Here is a 24,335-nt window from a genome sequence, read left to right as displayed (position 1 = left end):
ACTACTCAGCCATAAAAAATGAAAAGTTAGAGACATTTATAGCTAAGTGGATGCACATTGAGGTGATACTCTTAAGTGAAATAAATAGGACACACATGAATAAATACCGAATAGTTTCTCTGATGTGAGAAACTGAAAGTGTAAATAAGGACTAAATGTATAATAGGTAATGTGAAATAGGAAGAAAAGGGGCAAAGGGGAAGGAAGTGGGAGGGCTAGGGGAAAGGATAGAAGGGAATGGGATTAATAAGAGCAAATTGAAAAATAGGAACAAAATCTTTGTAAATAGGGAGGACTGGAGGGGTTGAAGGGAGGGCTGGGCAAGAGGGAAAAATAAAAACCAAGAGAGACTATGTAAAGGTGCAAATTTCCAATGATGAGTGTCATTATATTGTATACCTAAAATGTACCAATGATTAGAATGAATAATCAAAAATGTAAAATAGGAAGAAAAGGTCCAAAGGGGTAGGGGTAGTGGGAGGGGCAGGGGAAAGGAAAAAAGGGAAAGGAAAAATGCTGAGAAATGGAAAAAATGGAAATAAAGTCTTTGTAAATAGGGAAGGGTGGAGGGGGTGAAGGGATGGCTAGGAATGGGGAAAAAATAAGAACCAAGATGCATTATGTAAAGGTACAATTCCCAGTGAGAAATGTAATTGTGTTGTATACCTACAATGTACCAATAAAAGAATTTAATTAAAAAAAAGTAGGAAAGACTCATTTCGACTCACAGTTTTATGGTTTCAGAGTTTTCAGTCCAAAATTGGCTGTCTCCATTGTTTGCAGGCTTGTGAGAAAGACTGAACATCATGGTGAGGAGCACATGGTGGAGCAAAGCTGGTCAGTTCATGTTGAGTGGAGGAGAGAGAGAGAGAGAGGGAGGGAGATACTTCATGGGTATGACCCCAACGACTTCCTCCAACTAGGTTTCATATTCTAAAGTTTCCATCATCTCCAAATACCCCATTTAGATATGACTCTACCAGTGGATTTATCCATGAATGAAATCAGAGTCCTCATGATGCATTTACCTTTAAGGGTCCCCTCTGAACACTACTGCACTGGGCCTCAAGCCTTCAACAGATGAGATTCTAGGGGATGTTTCAGACCCAAATCGTAACACAGGGCTTCTTCTTAGAAACATAATATAAATATGTATCAGTCATTATAGTAGTTCATAGTTCTCTCTGTCTTACTCCCTCTCTTTTTCTCTCCCTCTCTATCTCTTTGATGTTCTTTCTTAGAGGTAGCTTCTGGGAAACATTAATGAATAAACCCGGGTGTGTGAACATTATTTGTTCCTATAATACCAGCAGCAGTAATAGAACTTTCATTTACCATGTATTCTGTGTCAAACACTGTGTTCTTGACTTTATATATTTTGTCTTGATCCTCCCAACTTCCTTGGAAACTAAGCATTATCACCATTAGGGGGAGGAGAATATTGAGAATCAGACATGTTATTACTTGTTGGTAGGCACTGAAGTTGGACTTCAGATCCTGATTTTTCCAAAGCAAAATGCTAAATTTTTCCTTCTACAGTACATTATCTCTGTATTGATAAACTGGTGCATGTCTTCAATAAGATGAAATTGAGATACATTTGTCACAAAAGTGTGAATCTGAATTTTTTAATGGTTCTGTAACATTTTCTGGTTTTGAGAAAGAGAACTCTGTGATAGAATAACGTATAGGCAGTATTTTTATATTTCTCTTTCCCAAGGCAGAAGGATATCACACATCTGCTAATACAGGGGGGGAAAAAGCTCAAAAAATAGAAAGAAATGGGAGCACAGAGGAGATATAGATTGCTCACCTCCATCTGCCCCGACTGTGCCAGCAGGAGGGTTTAGCCCCAAATTCGTTTTGAACTCTGTGTTGTGTCACATGAAAGAAGCCGTGTGTCTTCTTATTTACTTAGGTTTCTAAAAGAAGTGGACTATTTGATTATTCTAGAAATTTATAGAAATTTCATAGCATCCAGGATGAGCATTTCCAAAGAAGCAAAGATACAAAAACAAAGGGATCTTCATTATGTCTTAGCCAACAAATTCTACAATCCAACTGAACAGTTCTGAATTCCAAGCTCTAGCTTTGAATTTTGACACACCTGGAAACCATTTGTTCTCTACTATATAAAAGGACCCATTTCAAACAATTTAGGTGCAATGTATGACTTTAGGTTTAGCTTGTAAGAATCTGTTACAGCTTGAACAATAAAGCATTGAATTGTGTTCTCTTTCCTAAAAGAAAAGAAATAGGTGTAGATCTAAAAGAAATAGGTGTGAGTCTAAAAGAAATAGTTGTAGATCTCTTACATTTGGTTTATCATAAAAAGACTGATGCAACTACCATTGTACCGCACCAATGAAAAGGAGCTAATTAGTTGTATTTTGATGGATTTTCCTCATGATACTTGCAATATTGCTTACATGGTAGGGACTACTTGAAGTATTGGGTGGCAATATTCAGCTTCTTGGATCACCCTGAAGAGGCGCTAGAGGAGAGTGAGTGAGAGTTACTTTCAGGAGATAGAAGGTATAGAAAAGAGAGCTGAGGTTCTAACCAGGGAGTCCAAAAGCTTTCTTCTCTATTCCTTGGACACTCACATTTAAATAATTTACATATGCCCTCTTCACATGCTGTCATTCCACTATTCTATGATTCTATTTGAGGTCATTTTGCCTAACACATTAAGGGTTTTTAAAAAGTGAAATATAATAGAAAAAGAAATCTTTACATCACCCAACAAATTTATTTTACAAAATGTTGGTAGTAATATAAGTGCACATTTTAAGCCTTTTTTCCCTCAAAGTTTTGACTGATATTTTCCTGCAAGACTTTATTTTCATAAATGGGACTCTTGTCTTTTTGTAGTTACAATAAAAAGACAAGCTGACATATGGTCACATTTATTGTGATAGGAACCCAATGAAGAGATTCATTTTGAGTTTACTAAACAGAGACAGGGAGGAAAGAACAGAAGACTTTCAGAATTCATAGCTTTGATGGTAGAGGCTAGCAAGGTCACAGGGAAATTATTAATCTGTCTTCACACCAATGTTGAGGTAGTATAGTTAATTAACTTGATATTTAGACACAAGTCTCCTTCATATTTAAAGCCCTACATGTTAGAACATAGGAGCGTGCACTATGCCTAAACTCAATAGGGGAATTGGTAGTCTGTCTTGTTTTGGAGAATGACAGACTTGAAAAAAACTTCTCTCTGTACTACTTACACTGCATTAGCATTGCCATTTCAAAGTATGCATTCAAGTATTTGTAAATTTGCCTGGTATTAAATTTTCCTGTCTTCTGTTAATTTGACCAATATTAATTCTTCATATGGTGCACAAGAAAGAAGCACGTATTTCCTATGGTAAGAAGCATTAGAGAAGTTGTCTATCCATTTCTTATACAATAATGAGAAAGAAACTCAAGCTGACTAAAATATGTCTATTGGATATATTATGTGACAAAGATCAATAGAAAGGGATTTTAAAGATTAAGGTGTAGTTTTGGTGTTAAAAATTGAAAGTATTGACTATTTCCTGCTAATGAACCCAATGTATCTTTCTTAAAATGACAACTAGACACTATATGGAACAAAGAGACTTCAGTAAATATTTTTAAAAGTTTTCTGTTGGTGGCAGTATAATTTTTATATGCGAGAAGAAGGAAAAAGTTCAGTTAGAATTAATCTAAAGGTATCTGGGATACACTTGCTAAATAGTTGAAATTGAAATGTAGATATTTATAATAAAGGATTGATTTGAAATAGTCTTAATTTGACAAGTAAATATGTGGGGCTGAATGACAATAAATACAGATTTGATTTTTGATTTGAACTGACTGAGAGAGACAGATATTTTGCTCTTCTTGGTCTCTCTTTCATTTTTCCAGCTTTTGAATCAGTTAATACTTAATATTCTTTTCACTCACTCTGTTGTTGTGGCCTGAGAGGCTGGTAGAATTTGGCCGCCTGAAACTATTGATGCATAATACATTATATGGAATAATATTCTCACTGTCCTTTGAGGCTTGTGTTTCATTATCAGTGGAGTACTTTGATAGCATTAGCTTCTTGAATGCTGCATACGCTGCACGTGGCTTATACATCTCCTTGTATATTTACAAAGGTAGTTAGGCTCCATCTTCCAATAATAAAGGCAGAGTCTTACATGAAATCAAATTATATTTATTCTATTAAAATTTATGTCAAGTTATGTTTACTTTTCATCAGTTAGTCAAACTACATATAGCCATTTATATAGTATAGATGATTTTAGATTAGATAAGCTGAATCACAAATATCTGCCTCTCTTTATTCTACACATATACGTGGGGGATGTATTTTTTCAAAGAATAATACTAGTTGTCACCTCTGTCTAATGAATGAATGCCATTTCCATACTACTGTTAATGTCAAGTCCCGTGCATGAGATGCTGATTACATACAAAATGTTACTCAACAACAATAGATCAAAAATTTTAGCGGAAACTGTTAAAGTGGAAGAAATTTTATAAAAATGATATAAGAAGAAATCAGAAATTGTCATAAACTTAAGAAATGCAAAGTTGGCAAGAGGAAATCAGTAAATTAAGGATAACATAATTTAAATGACCAAAAATTGGGTCAACAACATAGTATAGTGTTTTTGTGGTGAGTAAAAATGAGCATTTCATCACATATATTGTGAGTTCATCACAGGAACATGTTTTTAGGTTTTTTACAGATTATACTGATGGCTTTGTGTTCATCTGCCTACTCTTTTACATATGGCTTAAAAAATTTCTGCATTTTTTTCCCTCACTGATCGCTTTGTCAGAGGGCTGCAGTTAAGGAATAACATGAAATAAATGTTTCTTGAGGCACAGAAATTCTTTAATGGTAAACAAGTCACTTACACTTATCTCCACAAGTGAAGAGATCAAGGTAGTAGAAATCAAGCCCCAATTTGGAGTATCTGGAATTCGCCTTCTAGGAAGCCAGTGACTAAATGAAATAGATTTTTTATATTACAAAGAGAAAATAGACATATAATCATGAATACATCTTTTATTCATTCCTTCCTCCTTATTTTTGTATATATTTTCACAATTTAGTGATGTCTTTTATGTCAGGCATCTAGGTAGGATATTAGAGTTTGTAGTATGAATTTAAAAAAAAAAGTTTGCTTTTGGATATAGCAATGAACCAAAAAGGAAATTTTAAATTGATTCATGGATGCATAATGGTTTTTTCCTGTGCAACCTCATTGAAAGTGTCCAACAATCAGACGGTCTAAGTAGGATTACTATCTGGGTAGGAGTGGAAGAAACATGTATTTTACATTGCTATTTGCTTTTGAATGTGTGTGTAAAAAATCTGAGAAAGTATGTGCCATGTTCCCACCCTCTATTGGAAGAGTCTCTGCCATTATCTGCCCATGATAATGGGTTGCCCATAATTAAGTTGCAAAATTTAACTTTGCTTTACAGAGTTCTTGATAGGACTTCAAATGTTAAAAATGTATTTTGCTCTGTAGAAACAAGCACTCATAAAAACTGATTTATTTGTGAAAATCACTTTTAAAGCTATAATCTCTATGCGTATTTTCAGACCCAGACTCAAAATATGTCACATCATCATCATTGGAGAGAATTTTTAACATCCTGGCTCTGTGTTCTCTCAGAGACAATTCTTGTTGTCAAATAAAATGATGCTTCTCAAATGCTGATGTGCATGCCATCACTAGATACCTTATGAAAGTAAGATTTGTATTTAGTTTATCTTGGGTGGGGTGAGTAATTCTGGTGACTAACACACTCCCAGGACATACTGATGTTGCCATTCTGAAAGTCACACATTATATACAAAGGAAGAAAGGCACTACCTTTGACCTAAAGGAATAAATGAAGAATCAAAAATTCATTCACAACTGCCTTTAAGATATTCTCTTGTGTTTGACTATAAATTTATATTACTTTAAAATTTATAGAGCTTCAATTAGCACATTCAAAGGAACAAGCATAAAGAGTTAAGTAAGCCTAGAATGTAGCAATAATTCCTCAATTGCTCTTAATCAATGGAATGTGTGAAGGGACAACATAGTATATGTGTTAGTTCTTGAAAATATTGAGTTGAATTTTCTTTTTCTCTTGAATCCTGTCTAATTTCTTATTTGAAAAATTTATTTTAATGTATTGCAAGTAGATATAAATAAAGAAAATATAAAAGCCTTTCTATGAAAAAATATTTTTTCATAACAAGAACTATTAAAGAATAACCTTGGTAAATACACTGTGTATCATGATCTTAAAATAATATATTTACATTTGCTAATCTATCTCTCAGTTTAATTTCCTTCTTAGTATAAATTTTAAGTCCTTATTTTTGGGAGGGGGTAATTGCATTTTTTCTACTTTATTAGTTTTCTTATGGAAAGTAATGGTAGAAATGATGGATGGATTTATAAGCAACATAGAAAACAATTTTGTCTATATGAAATTGGACTATATAAAACAGCAAGCTGTGGGAGCTGGTAGTTTTATAGAAGAACAAGAGGAACAGGAAGAGGAGGACTTAAAGGAGAGAAGTTGCGCTTTTCTTGGATGTAAAATCAAACCTTGATGAAATTTTAAACTAGCAAAGCATGCCTTTCCCACAGAGTCCATTTCAATATTCATCTGTTTTTCAATTTTAGCCCATACCTTATGAGCCTCAGTGTTCCAAGATTCAAATAGCCAAGACCTCATCAAAGTGGGTGACTCCCAGGCCCATGGAGGGTGCGCAGGCTGTGCAGCACACATCGCTTGGGTACACCAAGTCTTAGAACTGCTTCAGAATCACCTAGAGATACTTGTGGAGAAACTTCATCAAATGTAGATTCCTGGACCCACTAAAAACCTACTGAGTTAGAATCACTGAGGTGAGACCAAAAATCTTCCCTTTCTAAAAAAATACAAAGTTTGATATTACGTATAGTAAAATAAGAGGACCACTTGCCTACTTTTTGTATGTCTTATCTACTGCACTTAATAATTAGCCTACACCCCCCCACAAATCAAAAAATCTAATTTTATGCCACGATTGTATTGAATGGACAAAATATGTTATTTTCAAAGATATTTGCATTTTAATAGGAATTATTGTTACAAAAATGCAACTCTATTTGGCAGAGCCTTAGGGATTATGAAAGAAAAAAGGGACTTCTGCAGTAAGTATATTTAGGCACAAAAGAGGTTGGGGGCAGGTAGAACTGCATAGAGAGGATATTTATAACTGAGATTTTCCTCTGGAATGAAATCTTCAAAGCTGTTTCTCAAAAGAAAAGCAACTTCCTCTCTTCCTTATGAACTTAGAGATTCCCTAAATAGATACAAGCCCCCATCCGCCTACACATTGTTGTATATAGCTACCTTTGGCAGACTCTGTAGGTGATAGAGATTTGGAGGCAGAAGTATCCACTTTCTGTGTGGATGATTTGGAAATTATGTAAGAAGCTCATTGGTTTGATGATATTTTCCATCTGGCTAAACTAGAGTAGAAAGAGAAATAACAATTCGTTTGTTCACTAACATGTATTTCTAAACCCTTTCCATGGAGTAAGCCTATAAAATAGATTTGTTGGAATTTACAGGATAAAGTGGCTAACAATAATTTTATGTTCTATCTTATCTACCTATTTTTGGATGGAGAAATCTGTTTCTTGCTATGAGAATAGATTTACTATGTGCCATGTGCTTATGGTTAATGAAAATGATTTATGGTCATAACAGTAAATACAGAGAGGATAGGTCTGAGATTGAGAGGAAAATTCACAGACCTTAAAACTGACTTTGAGTCCAGCTGGGGCTCTGAGCAAATATTTTCTCATAGTCTTTATTAATTTTTTCTGCCCACTCTTCATCTATGAAATGGAGAAGTAGTAACTTCTGTACAGCGATATTCTCTGGGTTTAATTAATGTATTTCCCAAGAGGCTCCTCATACATTCAAAAACAACACAATGAGAGGCTTGAATTTCTTTCATGAAAACTAATTTTGCCACTTCCTGGGAAGGAAGGGAAAAGATTATTGAGATCATTGATGTGGTCATTGATCTCAGAACTCCATGGATAGAAGGGACTCTAGAGGGAGAGGAAAAGACAAGGTGAGGATCAAATTGCCCTGTTCTCTGCAAAAGCAGAATGACCCTATTTCAGCATACTACATCCCTGAGTTAACGCACATTGACCGTATGAAATGGTCTAGTGGAAAGACAAGATGCAGAAGTCCTTGAGAGAGAAGGCTTGTGCTTCTTTCAATTTCTAAGACCTGACAAAAGTTGATTAAAGCAAGTCAATGCTGTGATATAGACCACGTTCAATGCATTTGGCTACTTAAATTAATTACAGTGGAGTACAATTAAAACATAGCTTCTCAGGTCATTCTGGCATATTTCAAGTACAGTACTCCACACTACATATGGTTCTTGGATACCATATCATGTGTATAGACACATTATTATTGTGTACAGACATCAGATGTACAGACATCATTATTGTGTAAATACTGTGGCCAGCATTCGACTTGACTGGACTAAGTCATCTATAATGAACTAAGTCATCTCTAATGCAAAATCTTTCTACACCCTGCAGTAACTTCAAATACAAGTAGGAGCTCACACATACTTCCTGTTTCAACTTCATTATACAGTTGTATGTACAGATTTCTCGCTTATTATATGAAATATAGCAGACAGGTCTATATTGATCAGATGAAATGAAGTGCTAAAAATTTTACCACGATATAGTTGCTGGTGTAGTTTGAATGTGACCCTCAAATTTTATGTGTTGGAAATTTTATCCCCAATACACCAATGTTGAGAGGTGAGACCTTTAAAATGTGATTAGGTCATGAGATCTCAGCCTTCATGAATAGATTAACATTATTAATTATTGTGGGGTTATGTTTATTTTTGAGAGTGAAGATTTGTTATGAAAGCGAATTCAGCCTCCTTTGGCCCTCTCTGCTCTTTCCATGCGGTGCCTTTCTCTATGTTATGATGCCTCACGAGAAGTGGTCCCTCAATATTGAACTCCCAGCCTCCAGAATTGTGAGTCAAATACATTTATTTTCTTCACAAATTACCCAGTGTCTGGTATTCTGTTTTACCAGCACAAAATGGACTAAAACAGATGACATGATCTATATGATCTATCTGTGTTCTAAACTTTAATCACTTCAGCTCCAAATTTTGAGTTCCCCATGGTCATTGGTATGGATCTTCATTTGAAATGGGGATCCTAAATGTTGGGTTGATAGCCCAACCACCAGTTAATTATCAGGGGATGGCTGATTGCCTGATTGGGGGTATAGCAGAGGATGAAAGAATAATATACAAAGAACAAGGAGTAAAGAATAAAGAATCATAGCTTATTACTTGAGGGTCCTGGAATTGATCTTAGCTCTATCTTGGCTAAGACTTATCATAGCTCTCCTGGCTAAGACCAAGATCTCTGGATTAGTCAGTATTTACGATTATACAACACAGCAAGGAGATGTGAAGGCAGATGTAAGGAATAGCAGAAATAATGCGCTAATGAGCCAGGCTTGGAAAAGGGGAGTAATGAGGTATACTTACGAAGACCAGTTCATGGTTAACAAGCCACCTGTGCTATCTTACAAAGTTGTAGCTAAGAATACACCTGCATTGTCTTTAGCTCGTGTTTGATCTTGGAGAATGGCTTCACAGAGTCATACTTCCTCTGCTGCAGTGTTTCCTTGCTAGTAGAGACATCACAACCTCATCGATCACTGAGACCTCCAGTGTGACCATTGGCACTGTCTCCATACACCAGCCAAGAGCTCATTTAGCAATTCACACTTAGGCCTTGAAATGACTCCTAATTTTAATCAATAGCTGAATTATAAGCCAAATCAATAATATATAAAGCCTTTTCAGTGCGGTCTCCTGCACTAAACACTAGACATCCTAAAATAATCCATCCATCATGCAGGGAGTAAGAGGCTAAATACTGCAAAAATATTTTTCTAGCAGTGTTTGGGCACAAAAGACAGAAGACAAGATTTATCGTTTAATTGCAAGACATTCATAAGGCCAGTCACTGGTAGTAGATGCAATATAGGCTCAGGTTCTAGAAATTGGTACCTATGAATATTGTATCTTGATCCTTTTTGTTTCTCCTTTTTCTCACTCTTTCTTTGTCTCTCATTCCTCATTCTAAGAGCTCCTTCCTATTTCCACAAAGTCTACTTTCCTGTTTGCTAACATCTACCTTTATTTTAGTCTTTTAAAATATTTACACTTTGGGTTTCTCATATAAGAAAAATCATCCTGTGTTTGACCTGTATCTGACTTATTTTGCTTGGTGTTATGGTCTCAAGCTACATACATTTCCTTTGGGAAAGAAAATGAGTATCTGTTCAAAACAGCAGAGTCCTTCACTGTTGTGGATGAGGGCAGTCACTTGGAGGAGACCAGACGGAATGTGAGGGTAGAAATGTCAGAAGGCTGGGGCTTAGGTGGTTGTTACTAGGTAGACAGTGAACAAAAATAAATTTTGATAAATTTTTAAAAGAAATACAGATTAATGTTTTTCTTGAGGTACTTGATGACAACACTAGGATGCTCCTTCTGGTGTATAGTTTAAGATCTTTCCTAGTCATAGAAACACTGAAAAAAAAACACGAAAAGGTGCATTGCCAGCAATTCATTCTCTGTATTCCTCAGACTTCCAAATAACTGAAAATATAGGCTATTTATTAACTCTTCAATTTTGAATGAAATGGAAGAAAACCAGTGACATTAAATTAGAAAGTAAGAGGTTTCAAAATAATTTAGTTATCTATTTGTGGGAGGGAATAGATGCCTGTATGGAATTCTCACTGTTCTGTAAAATACAAAGAAAAAACAACAATATAAGACATATGAAAATCTTTGGTAACAAAAAGAATGCAGAAAAGTGTTAAGAGGTCAAGAAAGTGTATATGCTTTATAGCACCAATCTATATACAATTTTAGATTCTATAACATTTCATAAAATAAGATATACCTGTAGAATAGAACATAAGACAATAAAGGTGAAAACATTCATGGCCCAAGAGACAGAATGTAATCTGAAGCTGTTGAGACACAGTAAGTTAGAAAATTTATTAAAATGTGAAAAAATAATTTTCTACCTGTGGCAGACAAAGTAAAGAACAAGACTGAAATTGCAAACAATCCAGAGTTACATAAAAATTTAGCTTATTAGGCTTTAAGGAAACTTCTCTTTTTGCAGTGGAAAAATAAAGTGAAAACAGCTAATGGAAACGATATAAATGTTAAAAGATGAACAACAAAGATCCAAAATATAGAAACTTGTTTTTGTTTCTAAAGATGATAAAAAGCAAATGACTGGAAAATACATGCAAAAGGATTATCAGAGAATATATTCCAACTTAAAAAATAAGCTTATTTTGTAGTTCAAATGGCTCTATGAATTGTCAAATTTAACTAGAAAATACTGAATAGAGACACAATCTGATAAATTCTGGAAGTTCTACAGAAAGAAGAAACACACAGGCTGTAGGGTGAAGGAAATGCATACTACAGTGACGGAAACTGTCCCACAGGCCCTGACTACCATGGTGGTCACTGCAAGGGGCTCACTCAGCCACCTTGAGGGCTGCAGTGGTTTCAGACCCTCTCAATGCACCTGTCACTGGGTCCTGACCCATGAGGTTGCAAGCTCTACTGTAAGAGGTTTGATGGGAGGATGCTGTGATTTCAGAACTCTGGGTCCAGGCAAGTTCCTGTCACATGGGAAAAGGGAAGGGAAATACTAAAAGGCAATCATTTGCTTTAGTCTAAAATCAAACAACTATGACTTTAAACACATATTCAAGTTAACTGAGACAAAAAAAATTTTCACATGATGCTAAGAAAAAGACCTGATGATAGAGGACAACAGTATCTTAGCAAAATTATAATAATGATTTAAAAATGAGGAAGGCTTAAATACAGAATATAAGAAAAAATAAAAATGTGAAAGGTAAAAGTGAAATAAACAAGTATAGTAATATACTCATTTTAAGTAGAAGAGATCAGGATATGTTCTGAAATTATTGATATTCATAATTAGAAACACTTTAATACAGTATTTTAAAAATAAAACTTTAACATCTGTATAATAAAAATTAGACATTTACTTTTTTTTTCTTTTTCTTTTTGGTGCCAGGGATTGAACTCCTATCCTTTTGCTTGCAAAGCAGGTTGTGGAACCTCTGAGGAAATCCCCCACCCTAGACACTTACTTTTTAAATCACAAGGGCAAAAATAATCACAACATAAAGAGAATGTGTAATAGTATAAAATCAAATACATCAATTGTGAAAATGTAAATACATTGAGATTTTCTATTGTGAAACTTTAAATGAGTATAAACATTAGTTAGATCCTTTTGAGTACAAATATTATTAGATAATAAGAAAACCTGAATAAAGGGGAAACATTCATTGATATATCAGTAAAATGACAAAAGAAACTCAAAGACAGTAGAACTAGGAATAAATAAAATAGGCAAGAATTAATGAAGTAGACTTGAACCATAAAGAAAGAAAGTTGGGTGGAGGTGGTGAAGGGAGGACAGGGAATAGGGAAAAAATAAGAACCAAGATACATCGTGTACAGGTACAAATACCCAATGTATTGTATACCTAAAATGTACCAATAAAAGAATTTAAGCAAAAAAAAAAAAAGAAAGAAAGCCGATTCTTCAAAAGACCAATAAAATAGTTTTGACTTTGGCAAGTATGATCTATCTAAATATAGAACACCACTAGTTGTAAAAATTAGGAGAGGATTTATGCATCAAGGTCAAAGCGATTAAAACATTATGTAATATTGTTATGTATATTGTTATTGTTATGCAATATTGTAATAGATATATTGTTTGACGGTGAATATAAAAATTCAGATAAATTGCATTTTTCTTGGAAATTATATTTAAGAACTTAAAAATATAATGTGTAAGCCAGTGATAAAAATACAGGGAGAGATAATGGCAATTATTTTAAAAATATCAGTGTCAAATTATCTTCAGAATAAAACTCATATAAAATATAAAATTAAATATAACATAAATATAAAAATAAAACTCATATAATATCAAAATTTTCAAAAGATGACTAGTGTCTTAGTTACTTTTCTCTCATTGCTAAGACAAAATTCCTAACACCTGAAATTAAAGGGGGAAAGGCTTATTTGGCTTACAATTTGTAGAGGTTTCAGTCCATAATCAGTTGGCTTCAAGGCAGGGTGGCATGACAGGCCTTGCAGAGGAGAAACAGTTCATGGTGGTCAGAAGGTAGCAAAGCAAGAGGGGCCTTAACAGCATCTTTCTGTCCCTTTTATCTTATTTTGACTACTTAGGGCTGGTAGCACTCACACCCTTAGTCCTAGTGCCCTTGGGCCTAGCCCTCACCATGAATCAATCACACACTCCAGATTCAGCCACCTCCAAAATAGCCTATGACCACATGAGGCTTTTGGGGAACATCTAGACACAAACCATGATAACTAGCAAATTTGCCTTCAATGAAATTTACCTTTTATATGAAAATTTAACACATCTACAACAAAGATGTCATCACTAAAGTAAATGTAAACAAAAAATGTAGGAGCAAATATTGATACTACAGCAATAGATAAAGGATAAGTATACATAAATCCTCCATTGAAACCTACTGAATATCAAAAGGAAAAAATAAATAGAAAAATCAATAATAGATTATTGTCAATTTACTACTGAAGATGCACAGATGATGGACAAAAATATGAAAATTGTTACCCTTTTAAATACAGATATTTTACTTTCATAAGATTGACAAAATTTGAACTAATTAATAGATAATATTGGCCAGCAAGTGATCTAACACTGTTGATAGGTTATAAATTGATGAAATCTTTGAAAATGGAAAGTAATTTTAAATGATTAAATTTTGGATTGTTTTTGTATGTATACAGACACATATGTACTTATCCAAACATGTATACATGTACATATAATAATATGCATGTATGTAGACATGCCCTTTATGTAACATGAATACATATGGTTATATACAAACACACATATAAAGTACATATGTATAAAACTTCTGGAATGATATGCTTTGAGATTTTCTCTGAGAAAAGGAATAGGGTTTGGGGAAGTGTATAGTAATTGAAGGTTTCATTTTATGGTTTGTGTTCTGAAATGTTTTTGTTTTGTTGTGTTGCATATTTAATAAGGCAAAAATAATTTATAACCAACTTAAGTAAAAGTGTTCTTTCTTCTAGAAGAATGAGTGGAAAATTCTTGGAACAGAAAGAATTGGTCTGATGGATATTTTGGATATTAAATAGATATCTACAGAATACTCTATGTTGATTAAGCCAAATTATCATAATAACAGAAATTTTAGAAGTGTCTCAGATGACTTGAAAGAACCTAAGAGCTGTGAATCATCTTTCCTGAGTCACTTGAATTTTTTTATATTTAAATTAAAATCACTTCTTACTAGGTTTTATTTTCCTCCCAAGAATTTTTTAAGTTTCTTAAAAATTGCCTTTTAAAATACTATAGTAACATAAAGTGATTTTTGTATGTACATTTATTGTGAGGTCTAGTTTCCCATAAGTACTTTTTTACATCTTGGTGCCTATTGCCAAATAATTTGCTTTCCAGTGAGACTGCAATGATTTTCTCTTTCACGAAAAATATAAACAGCATCCATTTCACCCCAACTATGAGGTAAACAAAGAAGGCAACACCAAACCCCCAAATGCATATGAGTATGCATACTTTTCATTTAAAAATAAAGGTTTTCAATTTATTTCTTTTAGGTATTTGTTTCCCTTTTTGAAAACTTTATATATTTGCACATTTATTCTTTTGCATTTTTATTAATTTTATAACTTCATATATTTGATGTAAATATTTTTAATAATATTGTTTGCATGTCATTATGTTTAAGCATTCTATTTTTATTATGAAAACTCAGACATTCAAAAATAGGAGCATCCCTGAAAACTCCATATGTCCATTATCTAGAGTCAAAGTTATCAAATTTTGCCATATTTGCTTCATCTACCCTTTTTGTATTTCATTTAGTTTGAAGTTTTAAAAGGGATGCCCCAGATACAGAGCCATTTTATTCCTACAAATTTTGGTACATCTCCTTAAAAATAAGGAAGCCATTCTTATACAACCTTAATGCTATTAGCTCATCAAATAAGGTGCATTATATTTTGGGGACACTGGTTATTCTCTGCTTTTCCCCATGTTTGTTCTCAACTCATCTCTATCGTTCTCTGAGAGAAGACCCAATACCAGTCTCACCTTACTGCTTTAAACTGCATCATTGGGCTCTCTGGCCTCTGTTCCTATTCCTGAGAGGAGAGAAGATTTGAAGTAAAGAGCGTGAGGTTTAGGTGTTTATTCCCCTAGCTTCTTTCCTGCTGAATGGCCTGGCTGTGCAGAGTCCTCAGATGATAGCTCTTTCAGGGTGGTTCTGGAGTCCAAGTGGCCTCACAATGGTAACTGTTTTTCACACTTGCTAGTCCTGGGGTGCTTCACCATTCCTGCTTCTTCTCTTTGGACCCTGCCCACACCTTTGTAAATTCTTATGAGCTTGCCTTAGAAGAGCTCCTACAAGGAGCTCAAGTGACACAATTGAGTCAGATTTCCCTCTTTACTCAAAAGTATTTTTGTTTCATTTTATAATAGCAAAAATGTTCATATATTACATTCAGTCATTTGGGTCACAGATGAATGTATAAATTTGGCATAACTTAGTCTTTCCTGATGGAGAAATCCAAGTTGTAAAAGAAATAATTTCACATACCACAGAACAAGTGGCCAAGTGTCCCATTAACTTCTATGTTTTCACCATCAGATACTGACAAATAAATGCTTTTTGAGAAAACACCACAAAATTAATGAATTTTTACTGTGATTAAGTATAGTTTTTATTCTTGTTCTAGTTGCATAAAATTTTAGTTCTTACCTCTTGACCCATCTGAATGAATGATTATGCCTATATCTTTCATTATGTGGATCAAATCACCAGGTTGTCAAGACCTACTGAGATTATAGCAGAGAGTGAGAGCACATTCAAATGGAAAGTTGAGGAGAGTGAGGGAGATTACTGGTTGTAGCAAGTTGCCAACTCCTTTCCCTTTTGTAAATTTCCTAATTGCAGGAGAAACCTGGAGGGATTATGGAAGAGCTGCTCCTTGAGTTCTACTGCATCTATGGACAAAAGGATGGGCTGTGGCACCTGAAAGAAAGCATCCCTCTCTGACATATGCAAGAGTAAAGCTGTCTGAGGGCTTTAGCTGCTGCATTCCTGAAACCCATCTTTGGAATGCTGCCAAGCCTATGGTTTCCAGTAGGAGTATCAAGGCAGACCCATGTCTGGGAGACAAAGGATGCCTGTGAAAAACAATTTTGGTTTGGGGACTCCTTAAAGTGTTGTTTGATTATATTTTTTAAGAATTCCACTGCAGTCTAATATTCTTTTACTCATTTTCTTTTGTTTTGTTGCTCATTCACTTGTGGTTGGGCCTGTACTATTGTCTCACAGTGCTCTAGACACTGCTGGTTTTCTCCACATTTTTTCTCATAGACACTTTTAAAATTAATATATTTCTTGCATTTCTAGCCCCTTTCTGGCATTTCTTTCTCTGAGGGGCTGGATTAACCATTTATTCTCTAGATTCCAAATGTTGTTTTTCTGTTAGCAGTAACTCATGAAAGTTAGCTATTATTTGCTTTTTCCCCTCCTCTTCTCCTTTCCCTCTCACATTCTCTAATTTTTTCACTATTTTATTGGATATGTTCATAGCATAAAAGAATGATCAGAAAATATTTTCTGGAAAAGATGAGATAGTAAATATTTTACACTTATGGGCCAACAGTTTCTGTCCCAACTTTTAATTCTGCCATGGTAGTGCATAAGCAACCATAGCCAATATCTAAATAAATGGGTCTGGCTGTATTCTAATAAAACACTACTTACATAAATAAGCAGTAGACCAGATTTGGCCCTTTGACAACTTTAGGTCTAAATTATACTTTCATTTCTATTTGACTTTTTTTTTTATCATTAAGTCTAACCCTTTTAACTTTCAGCTATTATTTGTTGAAGAAATCAATTTTTTTCTAATTTTCAATGAATACTTCCATCTTTTTCTTTTTTTCTTCTTTGTTTAAATACTATTTCTAGGGCCAGGGATATAGCTCAGCCGTGCAGTGCCTGCCTGGTAAGAACAAGGCCCTGAGTTTGATTCCCAGTACCATAAATAAATAAATACTATTTCTACATTTTTAGAGTATATATCCTATTCATAGTATTTTCTGGATTTTTTTCTATGTATTTTGAGCTTATTTCTACAAATCTGTTAAATTCTTATCCCTAGATCTTATGCCACAGCTGTTCTAATCATTTTAAGTTGCCTATAGTTTATTATACATTCTTCAGGAAATAATAGTACTGTAGCACAAAATTTTTTTATATAATGTTTTTTTTTTTTTGGTACCAGGGATTGAACTTGGGTCCTTGAGGTTGCAAAGCAGGCGACAGAACCACTGACCTAAATCCTGGACCCTAGAATGATATTTTTTTAAATGACTTTATATTTCACTTTTGTAGTTGGATGGTTTAGTAGAATGTAAGATCCTTTGACCATTTTTTATTTCCCTGGTTATCTTTAAAATGCTGTTCATTTTTTTTCTAAAAATGCAATGTTGCTATGTTGCTGTCAAAAATCTGGTATCTGTCTGATTTTCTTTTCTTTATGATTGACTTAGATTTTTTCTTTTTGCCATACTGGGGATTGAACCCAGGACTGCATGCATGCTAGGAAAGCCTTACTGGTGAGCTAGACCCCCAGATCTTTTATTTATTTATTTTTTAAAATTCTGAGACAGGGTTTTGTGAAGTTTCTCAAGCTGGTCTTGAACTTGTGATAGTCCTGCCTCAACATCTTAGGTAGTTGAGATTCAATGTACACCGCTACATCTGCCTTGATTTAGTTTTAGGCCAACTTCCCCAACTTTATTTTTACCCTTAAATTCTCATGATTTATTTTAAATTATTATCTAGGAGGTGTATGATATACTTCCAAAGATAGATTTAAATACTTAATGTTTTTTAAACTTTCAGGATTGTCTTTTTGGATTACAGTTTTAAATATTTGCTCTGTGTTTTGCTTTAGTTTGCTTTTTTTTTTTGGTACCAGGGATCAAACTCAGGAACTTGCGCTTGCAAGGCAGGCGCCAGAACCACTGAGCTAAATCCCCAGCCCCTAATTTGCCTTTTGAAGACTCCAAAAATGTCATATATTTGATCCTATTGGCCAGCCTTTTCCCTCTTATTTTACTAAATCTCTTATTCTCTTTTTAAATTTCTGTCTAAATTTTTTGAATTTTCTTTTCTTTCCATTTGGCTTCTGTACACATTGTGACACATATTCAGTCTTGAATTCTGTTTATTTCAAATTTTATTGAATTTGTTCCTAACTTATTTTTGAGTCCTGTTGGTTTTATATGCTCTTGTTGTCTAGTCATACATTTTCTGGTTCTTTCCTTTGGGATTTGGACTATTTTCAAAGCTGTAGTTGTTTTCTTTATCTTCTGAATTTCCTTTAGGTCACTTTTGCTTATTTGGTAGACAAATTTTCCTACTGCATTCTCTGTTCATTGACATATCATTAGGTTAATTTTCATTATTTTCTCGTCAATGAAAATGCTAAAAGTTGGAGATAATAATGATTTTTTTCATTTCCATATTTTAATGTTGTGAGTTTTCTTAGGCTGTAGGATGATTTTCCTGTGGTGAACCCCTTAGATTGAGAGTTTCCTTTCTGTTAGTAGAAATACTTAAAATACAGCCTCTTTGTAGCTGTTTTTCTGTGATTGAAATTTAGGTCTAGATCAGAATACATTTCAGTCTTCAACTGCCTGCTTCACCATGAGCTACAGACAAGCTTCAGACTTCCGCTTTATGCCACTTCCTGAGACTCCTGTCCTCTGAATGGTCTCAGAAAACCATCAAAAACGCCTCTCTTTTTACACAGAGTGCTCTTGCTCTGCTCATTTCAGTACATATTCAGTTGTGTTTCTTGAGAGTAAGGCTCTGTGTAATAAAATGAGAATTTTCTATTTTTCCCAAAGATTTACATTGACATAGCTCTGTTTGATTGTCTCCTATTCACAAACAACATTTGCTCCCATGGGACATTTTCCATACAGATATGTATGTTGTTTTCAAATCCTTTCCTCCAGCTTCCATTTTAATAGGATCATTCCATTTTCATTGTAATTATTTTGGAAAATAATTTGGGTTTCCATGGCTTGTAAAACTAGTGCGTATTAACCTTGGAGTCCTCAACACTCATAATGCATTGTCATTAATCTTTGAAGGTCACTCAGCTCTTGGTAGTTTGGCCACACGTATGCCTGGGATCAAGCTCATTGAGTGCTCTGTGCATAGTTTCACTGAGAATGTTGCGAATGTGTTTATGTGTGTGTGTGTGTGTGTGTGTGTGTGTGTGTGTTCTTTACCACCCTAACTTATTTAGGTGGCTCTTTGGAGTGTTTAAAAAATTACAGTGCACCCATTATCACATTGCCAATTATTGATTTGCTTGATATCAAGGGGTTTAACCTCTGTTTATGTGGTGAAATTTATCATTATTTCCATCACTGGTTTGCTTAGAAATGTGAAAATAAAGATATATTGATATTTCACTTTTAGCTCATAAATTAGCATTTTTGAGATGTGATATTGATTATTTGCTTTCTTTCTCCCACTGTTCAGAGGGCAATGTGAGGGCAGTGATCATGGCTCATTAATCTTTGTGTTTTTACCATCTGGCACCTACAAAAAACTGCCTGTTGTAAAAACATGAATAAAAACTTAAATTAATGAATTGTTATTGTGATTTAGTACAGATTTTATTCTTCCTACATCCACATAAAGCTTCAGTCAACCTTTTCACCTCTTCAAATTTCTATTCCCCTTCTCTGCTTTCATTTTCTCACTGTAGAGAGTCACTAATAATGCTTGAGCCATGTTATTTATTTTTGCTCCCCACATACAATGAAAGAATTTCATTTATTTTCTTTGCCGTTATATTAATAGATTTAATTAGTAAAGCAGCTTATTAGTGAAAAGATTTTATATCACTTGACAAATCCTAAATTCTTTTATCTTAAAAATGAAGATGTCCAGTTTTTCTCATATAGTATTTGCCTTACTGCTAATATTTGTCAACTGTGAGAGTTACTTTTCTTTATACTTGGTACTTGTGTTTTTTTTAAGTTCTTCATGTAGGTGACTACGTCATAAGCATGGTAAAAGGATAAACTACATCTTATTTGGTTTTAGCATGTAATACCCACTCATTGCATATTATTTTCTTCTGTCGCATACAAATGTACTTACAAGTTCTTTGAGGCTACGTTTCAATTACTTCCCTATGTATGGCAAATAGCATGGTGCCTGGACTATGGTTTGTGCTTAATAAAAGTTTATGAAATAAATTACTCTCCTTTACCAGTCCTTGAAATAGCTCATCTTTGGAATGGGTTGAAGTCATTAATTTAGTCAGCCTCTCTATTTGAGATGGAAAGAAATGTTGCAAAAAGTGCATTAGTTGTAGTGGCCAAAAAATACACTATGAGATCTCTTGCAGGAGGAACATAACTAATTCAGTGATAGCACTTCATCTCCTCCTCTGGATGAACTGAAGCATTTCCTTGAAACCATACTTCCTGGTGGGCTGCTTTCAGCCAATGACAGCACAGTGTGGGTAAAAGGCAGCCCTTTCCTATAAGATGCAGCACCCCTTGGACTGAGGGCTTCTCATTAACAAACTTGGAACTGTGTGGCAGTTGGAAGAGTCTTCTACCCAAAAATCTTCCATCTCCTTTTTTCCTCCAGAGTCATCAGATGTTTTCATCAGGTTCACTGCTCACAGCTGTCTCACACATCTACTCTCATCTCTCAGCTGATCTGTATGAACACATCCATGTTCACTAACAGTTTGTTTTCTCTTCAAGTGCCCACATAGGTCAACACAAACACCCAACACAACACACATTTGATACATTAGTCTTTGACTTAGATCCACTGTTATCAGGTTTGCAGCTCACACAAAATAAACACAGAGGAAAACAATGTAGAAAGATAGCATCTGTGTCTAAATCTTCCTTGAGGCCAGTATGCCATTTTTGTTGAACATCTTGGTACAGAAGCAGGAAATGTCAATCCACCTCTCTGGTATGATGCTGTAGATTAGTCCTAAGAGATTTCTAGGCTATTTAAATGTGGAATTGAAAGGGCATAAATTTTAGAATCAGAAAGACCTGAGTTCATCTTTGAATTCATAGAAAGCTGTGTACATAGTAAAAACCCTGAGACTTTATGGATTAAGCAGTAAAATAATTAATTTAATCAATCAAATATATTTCTTTAGGTCTTAGCTCATAGAACCCTCTGATCTCCTCTGAGGTATAATGCAGCCATTTGATGAATCTTCTTATAGATTCTAGATACAATTACTTGGTGATATTATTTTATGAGTTGTGGTTTGCTTTTTTGATATCAAATGAAACAAAACCTTAAAATCTTTGGTAAATGATTTTTTTTAACTTCCTTGGATGTTTAACTTGACATTGGTTAGAAGGGAAACTAATTCATATTTATTAAAAACCTACAAAACAAATATGCAAATTAACCTCTTAAAACTTGTTAACTTTTAGATTCAAATTTTTGAAAGTACAAAATAAACCCTAGGGAATAGGAGCCTCACACATCTTTTCTTTCTTTCTTTTTCTTTCTTTCTTTCTTTCTTTCTTTCTTTCTTTCTTTCTTTCTTTCTTTCTTTCTCTTTCTTTCTTTCTTTCTCTCTTTCTCTCTTTCTTTCTCTCTCTTTCTCTTTCTTTCTTTCTTTCTTTCTTTCTTTCTTTCTTTCTTTCTTTCTTTCTTTCTTTCTTTCTTTCTTTTTTCTTTCTTTCTGTATCTGAGCCTCAGGTGACCTTTATCAGTGCTTCTTAATTTGGAGAGAGGAAGAATTGGAGTTGTTGGAGTTAGAGTGGACTCTTGACTTACAAACTCAATTCATTCTTGAAGGCTGCTTGTAACTCAGGTTGGTCAATGAAGGCTCAGGCTCCTCTACACAGTCTTCAGAGTCTCTCTGCTGTACACAGGCCGATCTCAGCATCCTTAGAGAGACGTTCACCCTGGATTTCTCAATTAACCCCACACAGAAAGTAATGCTCCTTCTAGAACTAGTTAAGGGTTAAACCTGTATCTGAGACCATTTGGAAGCACAAGGGGCCAGCATTCAGGTCATAAACTCAAGACTTCGGTAGTCAGTTAAAATTAAAATTCTGGTCATAACCCAAATTGTTCATATGTCTGGCTGGTGGTAACTCGAGGGTCCACTGTAATTAGATGTGAGGAGTGAATTATAGAGCTCAGGGGAGATCTACCCACCTAAGGGACAGGGATGCTCCTAGGGTGCAGTTCTGGTGGAGAGCCTGTGAAGTTGGAAAATATCTCTTCAGATGTTCGGATATGGCTCACTTTTACCCTGGGACACTATGACCCAGCCACCGAGGGAATGAGCAGATGCACACTGCCCATGTCAGAGCCAAGTACGTGAGCAACCTTTTTCTCCACGTCAATACTATTGAGGTGATTCTATTTCAGGAAATCACTGAGACAAATGTTCAAAGGAAGGAGATTGTTTATTTTACCATTCAGGACAAATTTCTCTATATCTAGGTTTTGCCTTCTTAACTCTGAGGAAGGAGCCATGTTCCTGTTTATATAAGAAATGTGTATAAAGGGGGGGTAGAGTAGGATATTAATATTTAGGAGAAAGACGTGAGGTGTGAGACAATGTTTTCTTAAGCCTCACACTTGACAGAGGTTAAAGTTTCTTCTCTCACTATCAGTAGAAACTCATCTTTTTCTCCGCTCCTTGCTGCTTCTGACTTCCTTAATTGATTTGAAATTTATCCATCATGAATTCTCTCCACTGGCTTAATGCAATGGTGGGTCTGTTAGTTGTCCCAACTTCTTTCCAGTTTTCCACTGCTTTTCAGGATATGTTGTTGCCACTACTCACTCCTGTTTGATTACTGCCATTTCTGCTCTGATTGTAATTTTTCTGCTGATGAAATTAACCTTTTATTCCAAACAATATGTATTCCAGGGACAACTGATCAGCTTCTTTTATTTATTAGCCAGCTGTTTTAAAATTTTTTTCTCCTCTCTTGTGAAGCTGATAATAAGAATGCCTGTTCATAAATGAATTTGATTGTATAACATATTCTCCTGTGACACTGTGACTGTAATTCAGCCATTATGCTCAGGGCAGATCTGTATGTTCCATTCTGACGCAGTCCAGGCTATGCTATGGCATCTTGGTGGAAGCTGAGAGCTAATTTGGGAGAGGTTAGAAGAGTGAAGCAAAGCTGTGAAATTCTAGAGTTATTGATAAAAACCGGTATTTTCTCTTCTACTGGAATGATGCTTTTTTTCTTTTAATACAGATGATAGAAATGGAATTGCCTATAGCAAGCTCCTTTCCTCTCACACCCTCAACCTTTAAACATCATGCTACAATAATGGATGACAAAGCCTTACACAGCACAGAGAGAGAGCACAGACAGACTTTTGCAATACAAATAGGCTTATTTTCCTGCAAACATCTGCCTCTCCAACATTTTAAAGACAGGCCTACTCATTCTTCATGGTGCTCTTATCTGGTATTCATCATCAAAACATGAATCCTCTTGTTATCGTTTTCTTAAGGAAAAGTAGAAAGAATGACACATGAGAATGCTTTCAGTGGGTTTTCTGTGTAGCAGAAGCCAGCTTGCTGTTTGAGGTTTGGCTGCAATATGGTAAAGTCTGCTCGCTTTCAATTATTCAAAGCCATTTATATTTTTGCAAGCCAAGTTGGATAAGTTTATATTTCTATTTTTCCAATTCTGAAATGAGGCTCTTTGGATGAATCAAACCATCCCTAGGTTATTGCAAGGAAAAGTACCCTCTGAAGCCTTTTAAGAAGTTCCTACATTCCAGAGCAAAGGATCACTCCTTGTTACTAAGCCATATTTCCTTTTTGCCTCTTGACTTGCAGTATCCTCTTCTAGGTGCTCTTGCTCAGTGATACCACATTCAGTCGATTTTCTTTTAGCAAGAACAATATTACCCAAAGCAAGTTCCCTTGTAAAGAAATAATTTCATGGGTTGCAATCTGTTAGCAGACAAAACAATTTTTAAAAAGATAAAGAAAAAAACCTAGG

At 34.7% G+C, this 24,335-nt stretch overlaps 1 protein-coding gene across 1 annotated transcript in view; it reads left to right on the top strand.

Annotated features, from left to right (window-relative positions):
* Positions 1-24,335, top strand: part of LOC106010046 (uncharacterized) — a 164,468-nt gene that overhangs the window by 115,763 nt on the left and 24,370 nt on the right. Inside the window, exons 7-8 of the mRNA XM_087188715.1 lie at positions 6,684-9,076; positions 16,210-24,335. The exon at positions 16,210-24,335 is cut by the window's right edge and continues 24,370 nt beyond it. The gene's annotated coding sequence lies outside the window, so the exon portion shown is untranslated. The remainder of the gene's footprint in view (positions 1-6,683; positions 9,077-16,209) is intronic.

The sequence above is a fragment of the Heterocephalus glaber genome, unplaced genomic scaffold (genome assembly GCF_053883595.1).
Source record: "Heterocephalus glaber isolate CG9 unplaced genomic scaffold, H.glaber_assembly_v1.0 deba00000331, whole genome shotgun sequence".
Taxonomy (NCBI): Eukaryota; Metazoa; Chordata; class Mammalia; order Rodentia; family Bathyergidae; genus Heterocephalus; species Heterocephalus glaber.
This window is presented reverse-complemented; position numbering and strand designations above follow the sequence as displayed.